At 42.9% G+C, this 17,263-nt stretch overlaps 1 protein-coding gene across 9 annotated transcripts in view; it reads right to left on the bottom strand.

The window, feature by feature from the left end:
• SHC3 (SHC adaptor protein 3) overlaps positions 1-17,263 on the bottom strand; it is a 305,996-nt gene that overhangs the window by 239,388 nt on the left and 49,345 nt on the right. For 7 of the 9 annotated variants that reach the window (XM_017949968.3, XM_031654811.1, XM_017949972.3 and 4 more), the window contains one exon: positions 9,686-9,764. The exons of the other annotated variants lie outside the window; for them this stretch is intronic. The gene's annotated coding sequence lies outside the window, so the exon portion shown is untranslated. The remainder of the gene's footprint in view (positions 1-9,685; positions 9,765-17,263) is intronic. 9 annotated transcript variants of the gene reach the window in all.

Genomic DNA, 17,263 nt, shown 5'->3' with positions numbered 1-17,263 from the left:
GGAGCCTCTAAAGCTGTCTTCCTGAAGCTGAGTCATCCAGGGGAAACGGAGGTTCTCAAGACCAGGTGGTGTCTCTCGGTTTACTGAGATGCTAAATCTGAAAAAATGTCTCAAAGACCAGTTCTTTAGGTTTCACTATAGTTATGTTATCTATAGGAGTAGTTGGGGAAGTTACGAATCTTGCAACCCCCAGTTACATGACTCCAGGGCAGTCAGCAACTTACAGGAAAACAAGCTCAGTAATGGCAGGTCATTGTTCCATCCTGCCTATTCTTTAGCAAAGTTCAGGCCCTTCCATAATTCTAGCCTCCTCTTATGAATGACTTCAACCTCCTGACAAGGAGGCAGGTCAGTTTCCCTTGCCTCTAAGTTGAACTATAAACTAAATTCCTCTCGTGGTTATCTTGGCCTCTGTGCTAAAATATGAAAAAAAAAAAATAGTTTAGCCTATGAGGTTAGAAGCAAGATGGAGTCAGTCATGTTAGATTTCTCTCATTATTATTCTACAAAGGCAGTTTCACTTTGAAAGTCAATACCATTGGCTATAAAAGTTCTGATGTAGTCACTAAAAATAGATCTCATTAAGTTGTAAACATAATTCATGTAAAGCAGGACTAGAAAATTAAACACACACAATGGGACATGAAAGGACATCAGACAAAGTCCAAATTCCCCAGAAGGCATTCAGAGCCCTCCACTTATTAGGCCCCTTCTCCACTCTCTTAAGAGGCAAGACAAAGAATGTCTAAAGAGGAAGCTGGGAAAAACATTGATCCACCCTGAACAAACTTGCTTTTATTTTCCTCATATTTCATCCAGTCAGTAAACTTTCTAAGCAATTAAAACAAATGTACCAAACTGTAAAAAATTAAACACTAAAATTATCTCCATTGACCCACAGTCTTACTGTTCTCCCCACTTAAAGGAACAGAAAATATTGTCACTGAAACACCACATGGGTAGACACAGTAGCTCACGAATGTAATCCCAGACCTTTGGGAGGCCAAGGTGGGTGGATCACCTGAGGTCAGGAGTTCGAGACCAGCCTAGCCAACAGGTGAAACTCCATCTCCACTAAATACAAAAAATCAGCTGGGCATGGTGGCGCATGCCGCTAATCCCAGCTACTTGGGAGGCTAAGGCAGAACTGTTTGAATCTGGGAGGTGGAGGTTGCAGTGAGTCAAGATTTTGCCACTGCACTCCAGCCTGGCGGAGCGAGACTCCATAAAATAAAATTTAAAAAACCCATAAAATAAGTAATGCTCTATCAGAAGGAAGCAATTTCCAAAGTCTTAACAAGCAGGCTGGAAGTTTTAACATCAGAGACTTCCACTTCCATTATTTCATCCTGTTTGGGCTCACTGCTAATCTTTAGTAACACACACATATTCATAAACCTACATAATTTACCAGGCTATGTTACCACATAGTAGCTGAAGAAACCATTTCATAATGTAAGCACAGGTTTACATTAAAAACAAGACTTAAAAATGAGAAAGGGCGCATCACGTCCCAGCCAGCAAGTGAACTGGAACAAGTGTGAGCACGGCCAGTGGCCTTGCAGAGGAGCTCAGAGCTGCTTCAGGGCAGCTTTGCTTCCCTGCCCCTAGAAGCTAGACAAGCCCAGATTCATGAGAAGGCATCCAGGTGCAGGATCCATCTAAACATGTAGCCAGGCTAAAGAAAAAAGTGATTCATGACACTCGTTAAAGCATGGGAAAGCAGACTTTATTCAGAGGGAACGATCATGGTAGGTATAGGGACCACCACAGTGGGGTTTTGCAAGTGGAGAGAGAAATTGGGCTCCGAATTATAACTCCAAATACAACAAGGAAGAATGGGAGTTTATAGCCAAGAAGCAGGATGGGGGTCAGTGGATGGAAAATGACTAAGAGGGAACATCAGGGGTGATGGGGGAATCTGGCTAAAGTGACCTAACAGAATTCTTGCTGAAGACAGGCTGGTGTGACCACACATGCCCTGGGGGCTGGTGAAGGATGAGGAAACCAGTTGGATATGTAGAATGATTAGGTATTGAAGGTGAGGGGTTCTGGGTAAACCCACTTGACAGGATTATTGCTAGTACTGAGTGCAGCAAAGAAGAATAGGAGTCTAAACATTGAGAACTAGTTGGGAAGAAGGCTCAGAGGAGAGGAGCCTGACTAGCATTTGGTCAAGGAGAGTCTTTTTCACCAGGTGAAATAGTCCAGGAAAAGGACATTTCCTTTACCCAGTTTTAATGTCCTGACTTTTCTGGTGCTAAGTAAATGGGACACTTCACTGGCCTCCCTCCTGCGGAACTGGCCTGGCCTCTCCTGGGCTGCCTGGGAGAGTTGGTCCACTGGACCTGAAGGGAAGCAGCCTGCCTGCACATCTTTGCTCTCCAACAGGGGCCCCAACCCCCACTGCAATTTCAAATTGTGGCCCATTTTGTAAATCAATGTCTCCTCCTGGGTTCACAGCTTAACTCTTCCAATCCAGAGGCTTCACGCCTCTGAGGGAGGACTACGTTCGCTCTCAAAGTTACCTGCACCCTCGTGTATCTCTCCCAAAATTTCCATGCATTTCACAATGTCTGTATTCTAACACACCCCACACATTCTCAGGATGTAGTTTAAAATACATCAAATCACTTCCTTGTGATGCAGCAACAAAAACATCAAAAAACATCCAGTTCTGACAGACTTCATTAGGAAAAAATCTTGCTTTAATTTTCACTTCCTGCAACCAGTTACCTCTCTCTTAAATGTTGTTTTAAATTTTCTTCATTTGGAACCTGCTTTGCAGCACTGACGCCATTGAATTACATTCCTTATTCTTCTCCTAGATGAGACCTATTCTACATTTTCTTCCTGTTTTCAGAATAAGACAGGTGTCTGCAAAACAATACAGTATGTTCCTAAAGAAAAGTCTGAATCCCACAGTGCATTTCATCAGCAGATATCTTTTTTCCCAGAATAGAAAATGTCTTAGGCAAGGGGAAGTGTTTCGACTTAAATCCCTTTATGAAATATCCTGATACTCCTGGGGGGGGGGGGTGGGGGACAGCAGGTGGGGCAGCCAGGGCTCCGTGGCTCTCTGACTGTGTAGGTAGAAACCCTCCACAGCACAGACCAAGTTCAGGGACCAGCCTGGGAGCAGGTCTCCCAGTCAGGCCTTGGCCTCTGAGTAGATGCCCTCATTATTTTATACATCATTCTTTCCCAGAATGATGATATCTATACAAAGCCAATACAATCTACAACTACACATTCTCAAAGAGCTGAGACTGACTATAGAACGAGTGTAGACACATATGCTCACAGTATACTTCCAACATTTCATCCGTGACTTGAATGGCATTTCTTTCCTTCACACTTGAGCACATGGTCAACTGGCTCAAGCCTTCGATGAGCAATTGATCTCATTTGCCCAGGACTGATCCAGTTTTAAAACTGAAGGTCCATGTCCCAGGTAACCCTCAATCCCAGGAAAGCCGGGACAGCTGTTTACTCTGCTGAAGTCCAGTGGACATCTAATTGAAGCCAACAACGTGAGACCCTTGAAAGGCACACACAAAACAGTACATACTTCATGATTCTACTGTACAAAATTTAAAAACAGACCCAAGTAATCAATGCTGTTAGAAGGCGGGAGAATGCTGACAAGAGCGAAGGCAAATGAAGTGGCCTGGGGAGACTCGGGGGCTGCTGGGGGCGCTGGTGGCACGAGAGGGTCAGCTTGTGAAGACTGTCTGGGTTGCTTACCTACCACATGTGGGTATAGGAACCTAGAGTGAAAGTAAAGTCTCAGCATGTAAATTTGGGAATGGTCAGCATTTCTGTGGTATCTAAATCCATAGACTAAGGCATGAGTGTAGATAGAAAAGAAAACAAACCCCAAATCCTGATTTTCGAGAGTTATCCAACATCTGGGGCTTGGGGAAAGGAGAAGGAGTCAGCCAAAGCAAGGAGGAAAATGGGAAGGAGAGCATATACAGCTCTGCCAGATGGGGCTGGGTTAGACCAGGAAGGGGAACAGATCCTTGGATTGGGAGAAGTGTGCAATCCTTGGTGACCTAGACAAGGGCAGCTGTGGCAGATTGCACTGGGGCCACGGCAGGGTGGGCAGACAGAACACAGAGACCATGCTTACAAGGACACTTGCTATATAGTATAAAATGAAGAAGCAATATGAAGAGGGGTGGTGGCTCGAAAGGGAGGTGGAGCCAGGGAAAGAATGTAGTTGAAGAGGAGGTATGAGGAATCTTTTCTTTAGTTCTGCTAGACTATCGCTTTGGGATCTATTCTGAAGATGATGATAGATAATAGATAGATAGATAGATAGATAGATAGATAGATAGATAGATAGATAGATAGATAGATAGAGACAGAAGATAGAAGATGGATAGATGATAGAGATGACTGATAGAGATGGTAGATGATATAGGTAATAGATAGATATAGATAGATTAGAGAGAGAGAGAGAGAGATAATAGATAGATAGATAGATAGATAGATAGATAGATAGATAGATAGATAGATAGATAGAATAGGTAGATTGATTGACTGAACTTACACCTTAATTCTTTCAATTATTCCATTGAGTAAGAAATCTCTGTTACCTATCGAATGTGTGGCCAACCCCATGCTAACACCAGAAATCAAAGAAGGGAAGCAGAGCCCCGGTCTTCGTGCTGTCCTTTGCTAGACCAGCAAATATGTTGTGTTTTCAATAGCACCACTGAATGTAGTAATTATAGAGACCTCTGTGCTGCCAAAATGGGGGTTGGGGGAAATATTTTTAAAGTTGCATTCAATAATAATTCACATTTCCAATGATTCTCCTCAATATTTATGTGCAGTAGCATTCTGATATAAAATGGAAATCTGCATTACAGGAATATAGATATACCCATAGATACATGGCAATTGGATAACCAAATTGTATTTCCACAAAATGTAACAACTTGGTACCGCTAAAGCCTGCTATTGCATAGTTAAGTCACATCATTTCTCTAGATTCCTGAAACTGCAAACATGAAGGGGCCAAAGATGATTTTAATAATTGATGTTATTCCACATGTCTCCAACATCTTAGTGAGCATGAATTAAGTGCTTGGCTCAGAGCTAGGAACCAGGAATAAATGAGAAGAGACTAACCAGCTCCTCACTGAAAAATGTATGTACCCATTTGGAGGGATAGGGAAGACTCCCTGAGGAAGTGATGTGGGAGTTGAGACCTGAAAGCTGTGAAGGTAGGAGGGTTCCCAAAAGTGGGAATGGCATGTGCTAAGGTCCTGTGGCAGGAGGGACCTGGGGAATAGGGAGAACTGAAAAAGACCAGTGTGGCTGAACAGCAGAGAGGAAGGGAGATTAGAGCCCGGAGGTACCAGAGAGGCCAGCAGGACAAGCCATGAAAAGCCCTCTTGCACACTGAAGGATCTGGACCTTGATCGTAAGTGGAAGCCCCTGGTTTTTTTGAACAAGGAGTGATGTGGTCACTGTGTACTCTGTGGAGATAGATGAGATATGGACAAGACAGGGTGTGAGAAGCCACTCACCCTGGCAGAGAGGGTGTGAGAAGCCGGTGCTTGATGCCTTGGACCCCAGCTAAAACCTGGAAATGGAGAGAAGAGGGCGGGTCCGGGGAAGTCATGATATGAAATGGGGAGACCTTGTGATCGAGCCAGGGTCGAGGGTGACGCCTGGATGTCTGGCTTGCCACACTAGATAAATGGCCACATCCTTATCACCTAGAGAGCACTGGAGATGAGCAATCAGGGAGGAGGGTGGCACATGTGATTCAGGATGCCTGAAGCCTGGCAGCAGCACTGCAGCAAAACCAAGGGTCTGCTGAGTAACAGAATAAGGTGGCGTCAACAGACTCCATCGAAAGCAGGAGATCCCTTTTACAAATGGATCTATATGATGTAGATTCATCTTGTTCACCAATCCTGAGCCCAAACATAACTGCCTGAAATACGAGCTAGTTTCTACTTACACAAGTCTTTGACTCATGTCCACAGTCACACACCCGCCTATTCCTAGTGGGTACCAGGAAACAGTGGGTGAACAGAGCATGTGCTAACCAGGTATCTGAGTTTCCCCATAAACCATGATATTCAATGTCTTCTTCCAGGAGAACTTGTCAAGTACACCAGCTTCTCCTTTAAAGTCTCAAACCTATTGAATTCATGGAAGAATTTGCAACACTTAGAATTAGGCTCTTCTGCAAGTGACAAGCAAACTCCAGATAGTTTCTACTTCCTGTAGATGGAAGTCAATTTCTCTCACACATAAATCACGCCTAGAGGTTCTAGCAGCACCACATGCTGGAAAGCAAGAGGAAGCAATGAATGAAGAAGACAGCAAAGGGTGAAGGTTGCTGGATCTTAAGGACAGCTCCAAGAAGCTGAAATATTCTGAAGCCCTTTGTGATGTGAGTCACACAAACACGTGTAGCTGCAAGGGAAGCTGGGAAATGCAGTCTTTGTTCTAAACGGCCATGTGCTCATCTAATATTATATTACCCTGGGGAGAACAAATTGTTAATAACAAACCACTGACTTTAAGTTTCACCTTGTAATTTTCCAATGTTTAAAATACTCTACAAAGATAGCATAATTTAAATTCTGGTAATGCTTTAGAACATCTCTGTTGATTCATTTCAACATTTCAACATGTTTCAATAGTCTTTGATCATCCAAAGTGAATTCTAAATAAGTTCCTGTATTTCATCTACCTCTATTCAACATTCTCCAAGTTTAAAAATATTACAGACTAAAATAAAGCATATTGTAAACTAAACTTTGGTGCTGAATTTACTAATTTTTGTGAGATATATATCACTTAAGAATGTTTAACACAATAATTGATACACCACCATACTGTTGGCAATAATTCATTATCATTCTAAATGGTAGGGCTTTGAAATGTGTTTATTTTTGCCTTAATTCTGCTCCAAATTTCTACCCCAATAAGACTTTCCTCTCAGTAGCTCCATCTGCTAATTGAAATTTTGTTTTAAGAAACCATGGTAACACATGTTTTGCCATAACACAGAGTGGAGGAATTAATTCCAGGTTCTTTGGCCAAAGCCAAGCCTTCTGCAAAACACAAAGGCAATAAAAATATCAGAAGCAGTATTTCTCAAGAAAACCAAACAGGTATTTTTGTAACTGATGAACTGCGCCCGAACAGTGGCTAGCATACCTTTATAAAATGCACGCTTTGAGCCTCTAGTAGAGCGAGTTGAGTCGATTGCACTCCTCAGTCTATGGAATGTAATTAGCATCAGTGTGTGCAAGGAGTGTCTCCAGTTTCATGTCGCTGCCCCCTTCAGACCTCTCCATCCATCTCCTACTCCCTTTTCCACCTGGCATCTCTCAAATTGCTGCATCTTAGGCTTAGATGTGCTTGCCCCATTGCACTGCGGTGTGTGTGTGTGTCTGTGACAGAATGTATGTGTTTATGTCGGTTGTGTGGTCTTATGTGAGTGTGAGTGCGTGGTGTCTGTGAGGGGTGTGTGTAGTGTGGGGTGTATTTGTATGTGTGGTGTGTGTGTGTACAGTATGTGTGTGTGGTGTGTGTAAATGTGTGAGTGTATGTGGCATGTGTGAGTGGTGCGTGTGGTGCAGAGTGTGTTTATGAGTGTGTGGTGTGTTTGTTTCTGTGGTGTGTGTATGGTATGTGTGAGTGTGTGGTGTGTGTATGTGGTAAGTATGGCGTGTGTGTGTGCTGTGTGTGGTGTATGTGGTGAGTGTGGCATGTGTGAGTGTGTGCTGTATATGGGGTGTGTATGTGGTGAGTGTGGCGTGTGTGTGTGTGTGCTGTGTGTGGGGTGTGTATGTGGTGAGTGTGGCGTGTGTGAGTGTGTGCTGTGTATGGGGTGTGTATGTGGTGAGTGTGGCCTGAGTGTGTGCTGTGAGTGCACGAAAGTGGTTCTGGGCTTCCTCCCCTGGCTGCACCGTGTTTTTAGTGCCATGTATTTCAGAACATGCCCCCACCTATTTTAATTTTCCATCCTCCCCAAGATCATCACGCTGGCTGCCAACTCCTGGCCACAACCCAGTGCCCTGAGCAGTGCTGCGCCTGTGCCTCTCAGCCTGCCTGTAGATTCCTCTGGGATACACAGCCCACAGTGTGCCTCAGAGACAAAGCCAACTACACTCACTTCAGTCCCTCGTTCGGGTCAGCGTCCTAGCAGAAAGTGGACAAGGCCTCCTCCACTACAGTAAGTGGAGGAGAGTTTAATAAGGAGATAATGCAAAAAATATGACCTGGAAACCACAAGGGCTGGTGCAAAACCCTGGGGCAGGTCACACCCTGGGCCCTACAGTGAGAGGGGAGAGTCCTGCAGAGAAGCCACCCTGGCAGGAGCAGTGGCCACCAACAGAGAATCCCTGCCTGAGGCAGCTTGACCCCTCACCTGCCTCCCACCTCCAATTCCCCCAGATGAGCCCACCACCGGGTAGCCACAGCGACAGAGAGGAACCATGTGGGCACAGTCAGCTGCATTCCAAGTTGTAGTAAGTTCTGTCATTATGAACTCCATTCACCAAAAATCACAGCGCACTCACAGTCAAGTGGGCTTAGGCCACTACCACTGAAAACGAACAAAACTTGTGGGTTCTGGAGCTGGTAGAAGCCTTCCCTGTCAATCGATTCTGAAAAGCATCTGAAGCAATGTGAAATGTTGTTGTCGTTCTGTGTATAATGGAGTAACTACCACAACTTTGTGTCCACAGTTTTGAGGATTGTGTGTGTTTGTGTGTGTTCAGTTTTTTGTTTTGTTTTGTTTTTGAGACGAAGTCTCTCTCTGTCGCCCAAGCCAGAGTGCAGTGGCTCGATCTCAGCTCCCTGCAACATCCACCTCCTGGATTCAAGCAATTCTCCTGCCTCAGCCTCCCGAGTAGCTGGGACCACAGGTGCATGCCACCACTCCTGGCTAATTTTTGTATTTTTAGTACAGACAGGGTTTCACTATGTTGGCCAGGCTGGTCTCAAACTCCTGACCTCGTGATTTGCGCGCCTCAGCCGCCCAAAGTGCTGCGATTACAGGTGTGCGCCACTGCGCCTGGCCCAGTTTTAAAAAATAATAATGTTCAGGACCCACTCCAACTAATTAGATCAGAATCTCTGGGGCTGAGAACTGGTATTGCCATAGTGTGAGCATGTACATGTACATATGTGTATATGAGTGTGCATGTGTGAGCATATGGGTGAGTGATCGGGTGCATGTACACATATGTGTGTGTGAGTATGCATGTGCATGTGCATATATGTGTACATGTGTATGTGTGTATGGAGGTGTATGTGCATACGTGTGCATCTGCAAGTGTGTCTGTGTGCATGTGCATGTTCCTTTTTTAATCTCAAAGGAAAAAATATGTAATTTCTAGACCTAGTCAGTGGCACCAAGTTGCCATAACAGGCCATCTAGAGAAGAATGGGGGAAGGAGGGAGACCACAGCAGCCATGCACCAGGTGCTGAACACCTCTTTTCTGTTCCATCCTCCTCTTGTGCTGAGCAACACAGACAAGAGCAGCTGGCTCCACAGAGAAGAGGCAACTGCCTGGCCACGTGGCCCATGCATGGCTGAGATTCTGCTGGCAAGTGCCTCCACCAACAAAGCTATGGCTACCCCCTGTGGAGGAGCCTCCGGGAGGCACCCAGCAGGGCGTGAAGACATTTTTCAATTACCATTCAACAAGGTGTCCAATTAAGAATGTGGCGCAGCTCCAAGCCTCCACGTGGCATCTGCCTCCAGAAACAATGCCACCTGCAGAGGTAACAGACTGGCTTTAAAAGCCGAAATCCGTTACTTTAACACAGTTTTCATGCATTTTCTAAAGTAACATTATTCTTCATCTTTTTTAACTTACTGCATTTGAAAAGTGAAATCAAATTGCTTTTAAAACAAGTATTCTTTCGAAAATCCTAAATCAGGATTCTTGTCTACAAATTAAGCTAGTCTAAGCTCACTATAATAACTTGGGTTTGCCTGGTGTTTGCAGTTTTCAAAGCTCTCCCACGTGTTAGTCCTGCAAGTACCAGAAGCCTTCACAGAGTGTACTGGCTGACCCATGCTGGCCAGACACCTTCTAAGACTTAGTCCTTTTAATTCTCCCAACCATGCGAAGCCCTTTTAACTCTCCCACCCATGCTTCATTGTACTATCCTGTTACAATTAAGTAAAGGGAAAGAGTGAATTTAGTGTCTTGGACTGAGTTCCCTCCTTGTACCAGGCTGGACTGGATTCCAGAATATCCAGGGATTCTGAGTGCTTCCCCTACACCTCTCCCACCCACTTACTCTCCACAGTCAGCTGCATAACAGCCCCCTAAAGATAAGCTGTTCACACCTAATCCCCAGAAGCTGTAAACATGTTACCCTATCTGGCAAATGTGATGAAGGGTGCAGACTTTGAGACATGGAGAGTTTCCCGGACTATCCAGCTGAGTTTAATCTAGCCTCATGAGTCCTAACAGAAGAGAAGGTTTCTGACTGAGAGAGAGGAATTTGAGGATGGAAGGAGTAGGAGATGTGAGATAAAGGATCTGCTGTTGCTGGCTTTGAGGATGGAGGAAGGGGCCATAAACCAAGGAATGCAGGTGGCCCTAGAAGCTGGAAAAGTCAAGCAATGAAGACACAAAAATCAAATCAAGAAAACCATTCCATTTCCAGTAACATCAAAAGAATAAAATACTTAAGAATGCATTTAACCAAAGAAGTGCAAGACTTATACACTGAAAGCTACAAAGCACCATGGACAAAAATTAAAGACCTAAATGTAGGAGGACACCCTGTGTTCAAGGATTGAAATACTTAATATTGTGAAGATCGCAAAATTTACCAAATAGGTCTTCAAATTCAACATAATCCCTACTTAAATTCCAACTGAAAAAAAAAGAGTTTATTGCAGAAATTGATAAGCTGATTCTAAAATTCATATGGAAATGCAAAGGACTCAGAATGCCAAAACAATCTTGAAAAAGAAGAACAGGTTAGAGGACTCACTCCTGGTTTCAAAACTTACCACTAAGTTACAGTAATTAAGGCTGTATGATAATAGAATAAGAATAGAATAAGATAATAAGACATACAGATTAATGAAATAATGAAATAGTATTGAGAATCCAGAAACAAACTCATATCCATGGTCAATTGATTTTCACCCAGGGGTACCAAGACAATTCAATGGCAGAAAGAGCAGTCTTCTCAACAAATGGTGCTAAGACAACTGGATATCCACATGTAAAAGAATGAAGTTAGACTCCTCACACCATATACAAAAAATTAACTCAAAATGAAGTAAAGACCTGAAGGTAGGACCTAACACTATAAAACTCGAGGGAGAAAAAATAGGCATAAATCTTTATGACATTCGATTGGGTAACAACAGTGTCTTAGATATGATCTCCAAAGTACAAGCAGCCGAAGGGGGGGAAAAAAGACAAATTGGCTGTCAACAAAATTAAAAACGTTTGTGCTTCAAAGAACACTATCAAGAAAGTAAAAAAACCTCATGGAATGGAAGAAAATATTTCCAAATCATATAACCAGTAAAGGTCTAGGATCCAGGATATATAAAGAAGTCTCAGCCAGGTGCAGTGGTTCACACCTGTAATCCCAGTGCTTTGTGAGGCCAAGATGGGAGGATTGCTTGCAGCCAGGAGTTTGAGACCAGCCTGGGTAACATAGTGAGACTTTGTCTCTAACAAAATTATTTTATATTTATTTATTTATTTATTTTTATCTTTATTTTCATTTTGAGATGGAGTCTTGCTCTGTCACCCAGGTTGGAGTGAGTAGCTTGACCACGGCTCACAGCAGCCTCAACCTCCCAGGCTCAGGTGATCCTCCCACCTCAGCCTTCGGAGTAGCTGTGACTACAGGCACACACCATCATGCCTGGCTATTTTTTTTATTTTTTGTAGAGGCGGAGACTCACTACATTGCCAGGGCTGGTCTCGAACTCCTAGGCTCATGCAATTCTCCCACCTTGACCTCCCAAAGTGCTGAGATTATAGGCATGAGCCACCACACCCAGCCAAAATATAATTTTAAAAAAATTAGCTGGTGGCACGCACCTGTAGTCCCAGCTATTTGGGAGGCTGAGGCGGGAGGATCACTTGAGCCCAGTACCTCAAGGCTGTAGTCAGCTGTGATCCCGCCACTCTGCTCCAGCCTGGGTGACAGAGACCTTGTCTCAAAAAAAAAGAAAGACAAATAATTTGATGGGAAAGTGATTAGAATAGGCATTTCTCTAAAGAAGACACAATAATTAGTAAAATGCAAATCAAAACAAAAATGGGATACTACTTCATACCCACTAGGATAGCTATAACCAAAAAGTCAAATAATAAGAAGTAGTGACCAAGATATGGAGGAGCTGGAATCCTCATGTTTTACTGGTGAGAATGTAACATGGTGCTGCTTCTTTGGGAAACTGTGTGAAAATTCCTCAAAACTTAAACGTGGAGTCACCATATGACCCAGCAATTCCACTCCTTGTTATACATCCAAACAAACTGAAAACCTAGGTTCACACAGAAACTTATCCACAATGTTTGCAATAGACTCATTTATAGTAGCCAAAAAGGAGATTCAAACCAAATCTACTCATCAGTTTATGAACAGATAACATATAGTATATCTCCACAGTGGAATAGTGTTCAGCCATAAAAAGAAGAGTACTGATGGATGAAACTTGAAAACATTATGCTAAGTGAAACAAGCCAGATACAAAAGACCCCCATGTATTTTACATTATTACATTTGTGTGAAATGTCCAGAACAGGCAAATCCTTACAGACTGAAAGTTGATTAGTCTCAAAATAAATATATAAACAAATAAAGCTGTTACTTTTCAGTAAGTAGTTTTGGTGCAGTGTCAGTATAAATTGAAAATACATAGTTTATAAAATTGTAGGCTTGATACAATCTCATTTTGACTTAAAGTGTTTGTGTATGTGTGCGCGTGTGCGTGGTGTGTGTATGTGTGGTGTGGTGTATATGTTTGCAATGTGCACGTATATGTGTAGTGTGTGGTGTGTTGTGGTGTATGTGGTGCGAGGGGTATGTGGTGTGTGTATGTAGTGTGTGTGTGGTGTGGTGCATGCTGTTGTGACGTGTGTGGTGTGTTTATGTGATGTGTGTGTGCTGTGTGTTGTGTTGTGTGTGTGCTTCATGGTATGTGTGTGGTGTGTGTGTATGGTGTGTGGTGTGTGTGTGTATGGTGTGTGGTGCATGTGTGCTGGATATGTGCTGTGTAGTATGTGTGTGGCATGTGCAGTGTGTGTGTGTGTGTCTTGTGTGTGTATGTGCTGCATTGTATGTGTGTGGTGTTTGTGTAGTGTGTGATATGTGTATGCAGTGTGTGCGCAGAAGGGAGGATATGAAGGTATAAAGCAACATTTAAATACAGGTATTATTTATTATATATTTTTGCTTACCTTTATTTTCTGTGTCTTATAGATGTATTAAAAATTATTTTAAGGTTTTGAAATAAGGATATAACTGACCCTGAGGACCATCCCTCTCTTCATTTCTCTTGATCTTATAAACCTCAGTCCTTCCATCAAGGTCATCAGCCTGGAAGACTTAAAACTTCCCACGCACTCAGAATCTCCCTTACAATCTGTACTAAAACATTTTCTGTCCCGGATAAGCTAAAGGAAGAACCAACCATGCACTCCTATCCTAGTAAGCAACATGAAGAATCATGAGGCCTGGTCCTCCAGGGGTCCTGGCTATGCAAGAAAAAACCTGGTTCCTCTTCAGCCACAATCCAGGGGCTCAGCCCCACGTCCTGCTTTTCAGGAGCCTAGCCTCAGAGCCGTCATGGCCTCATCCACTTCTGGGTCTTCAGCATCTACCTTGCCTGGGAGTCCTACATGATCATCAGACTCAAAGCTATACCCCACCTGCTCTGCTAGGGTGGCGCTTCTGCATCCCTGCTCTTAGCCCTGACCAAGCCTTTCCAACCCCGCCACCTTTGTCCCAACCCAGAAGCTTAATGCTGAGTATTGAAGAGTCTAACACTCAGCATTAAGCTGAGCGCTAAGACCCAGCAGGCTTGGGTTTTCCCAAGTGCCAGAGGGAAAGAGCAAGGAGGAGGAAACTGACACGCACTGACCTGTCACTATGCTCCTTGCATAAATTATCTCACTTTTTCTTCACAATTGCACAGCAAATGTGTGATTGGTGTCATCTCCATCTTAAAATAAGGAAACTGAGATTCAGAGAGGCTAAATGACTTGTCCAACACATCAATGAGTAAACCCCAGAACTGGGATTCCAAACCCTTGTTTCTTCTGCTACTGTTACCTTTAAGTGCCCCACTGTTTTTTGTTGTTGTTATGAAGACCCATACCTATACAAGAGATGCAAGATTGAAGCAGAGATCTAGCAGAAACTGAGCTAGCTGGAAGGAAGAGCACATTGAATCAAGCCATAGATTAAATTAGATCAGTTCCCTGGGTGAATCATGAGTAAGGGAATCAAACACCTGATGCGTGAGGGCTGACGCTGGGGACAAGGCAAAGATAAATAGCAAGAATTGGGTTGAGGGAATCAGGAAAGATATCAACCAGAGCAGAAAGCTAAGAACAAGATAATGCCAGGTTAGGCTTCAGAAGAGGGAGGTATGTGTTCCTGAAAGCCAAAAAATGACTAGGAGCTCAAACAATTGTATTGATTGTGTGCTCAGGAGTAGAGGACTGTTGGGGGCCGCACCGGGGGTGGTGGAGAATGAAAGAACACACACAAAGACAAAGACACACAGAGAACATGGCGGCCGCACTCAGAGCCTCCGCCTCACTTTATTTATACTCCATAAACCTCACGTCAGCAGAAAGAATGCAATGCAAAACAAACTTTCTTTTCCCACATGTAACCTTCTACTCAGTACCTTGTTTCTATATTCTTTCTTATCTACCCGCCTTCTTGGCGCCTACGGGAGTTCATTAAAAGTTCAGTTGGAGATACTGTCCTTGAGCCCTATCTATTCTCAGCATACTGTTTTCAAAGGCCCCTGCAGAGGACAACAGATAAAGAATGACCTAGAATGAGAGGAATCAGACAGAAAAAGACAGACTTCCCTTTGCTTGGGCCACTTGCTCTTAGAAGCCAGCCATCATGATGCAAAGAAGCCCAAGGAGGACTGTGGAGGCCCACATAGAGAGAAACCAAAGCCCCAGACAAGCAGCCATTACCACAGAGCCCTCCAAATGCATGTATGCCAGTCATTCCTCCCAGGTGACATTGCATGAAACAGAGATGGCCAAGCTCTGCCCAATTCTATATTTTGGAGCAAAATAAATGGCACTGTTAAAGGAAAAAGACACCTCCCTGGAAATTTAAGAGACTGATTCTAACGTTCAGTTCACAGATGAGGAAACTAAGACTCCAAAAAATTAAATACCTTTCCTAATGTTATATACAGTGGTGGAAGCAAATTTCCACACAGGTCTTAACGTGAAGCTCATGGTTTCAGCCCTCATGCTGGATCTATGATACTACACCATCTAATATGTTACCATTCCTGCAAAATACCTCATGCTCATGAGAGCACGGCCCCCCCTCCACTTCTGCAAAAAAAAGCAGAGCTCTCTGGGATTACCTATTAAGCTATCCTGAAGCTCCTTCAAGGACATCTCAGAAGAATGTGTGCACACTACACACAAACACCCCAAACACATGACCTGTTTTCAAAGTTCCAGACCTCTTTCTGCTCAAGTATTCTCAGGCAGACATGCACTCCTACTCTTTCCTGCCCTCCGCAGCCCTATTAACCACGCAAAGACAAATGAAACACGTTCGGCTTCATGACTTTAGTCCAGCTAAAATTAATTTTTCTCAAAGTTAACTATTTTGTAGTACCCAATTATTTTGCCTTACCTTTCTTGAAATTTCTTTTATCCTGCCTTATAAAAGTTGTTCTTCTCATTTGGAAATGGTGTTTATGTAACTTATAATTAAAAACAACCTGGATTAATGTATCTGTCAAATAGATGCTCTTTTTAAAAGAAATCCACAAGCCAGGCACAGTGTGGTGCATGCCTGTAGTCCCAGTGACATGGGAGGCTGAAGTGGGAGGATCAATGGAGTCTAAGGATGTGAGGCCAGCCTGGACAACATAAGGAGACCCCCATCTCTATTTTTAAAAATAAAAAATAAAAGAAATTCAAAATCATAACATGACAGTTTCTTGGCATATATAGAAGTGGCATATTTTATTAAACACTATATTATTAGTTATTATTTATATTTATATATTTATTATTAATATTTGCTGTATTAAATAGTCGTTTACTTATTGTAGTGGACATCTCTTAGACTGCCTTTCAAATCCTCTCTCTGAAGCTACCCTTTCTTCTTCTTCTCTATTCTCATAACTATTAGAATGAAAGCTCCCTGGGGGCAAGGACATTGCTTTGTTTACTGCTGTATCTCTATACTTAAAACACTGCAAGGTACCTGGGAGTACTTCATAAATATTTGCTGAATCAATGATTTTAGCAAGAAGTCTTCAGCAGTCAAGTGGCCTCGACCCTCTGGGTACTACGTCAATAATGTATTAGGATAGCAACATTTGGAACTGGAATAAGAAAGAATGATAGTCTCTATCCAATAGACTAAATGGATAATATATACCTTTAGGAGCTCTCTTATAAATCATGTGAACCCAAGATTCAGAGGAAGCTTATCTTCATGAAAGGCAAGAATTACAGGAAAAGAATAGTCTTAATAGTCTTTTCAACAAATAGGGTTGGAAATACTGGATCTCCACATGCCAAAGAATGAAGTTGGACCTTTCCCCTACTTTCTACTCACTCAAAATCTATTGGAAACCTACATGTCAGAGTTAAAACTAAGAAACTCTTAGAAGAAGACATATGGGGGAGAGCTTTATGACACTGAATTTGGAAATGCTTTCTTGGATAGGACACCATAAGCACAGACAACAAAAGAAAAAAAATGGAACTTCATGAAAATTAAAAACTTGTATGCATCAAAGGACACAATCAACAGAGTGAAAAGTCAACTATGACATGCAGAATGGGAAAAAGTATTTTAAAATCATATATCTGGTAATGGATTAATATCCAGACTACATAAAGAACTCCTACAACTCAATAACAACAACAAAAAGAACAAACAACACAATTAAACCATGGGCAAAGCAGGAGTTTGAGACCACCCTGGACAACATAGGGAGACACTATCTCTATACAAAATAAAAAATTAGCCGGGGATTGTGATGCACACTTGTGG

Source organism: Papio anubis, chromosome 13, assembly GCF_008728515.1.
Source record: "Papio anubis isolate 15944 chromosome 13, Panubis1.0, whole genome shotgun sequence".
Classification (NCBI taxonomy): Eukaryota; Metazoa; Chordata; class Mammalia; order Primates; family Cercopithecidae; genus Papio; species Papio anubis.
This window is presented reverse-complemented; position numbering and strand designations above follow the sequence as displayed.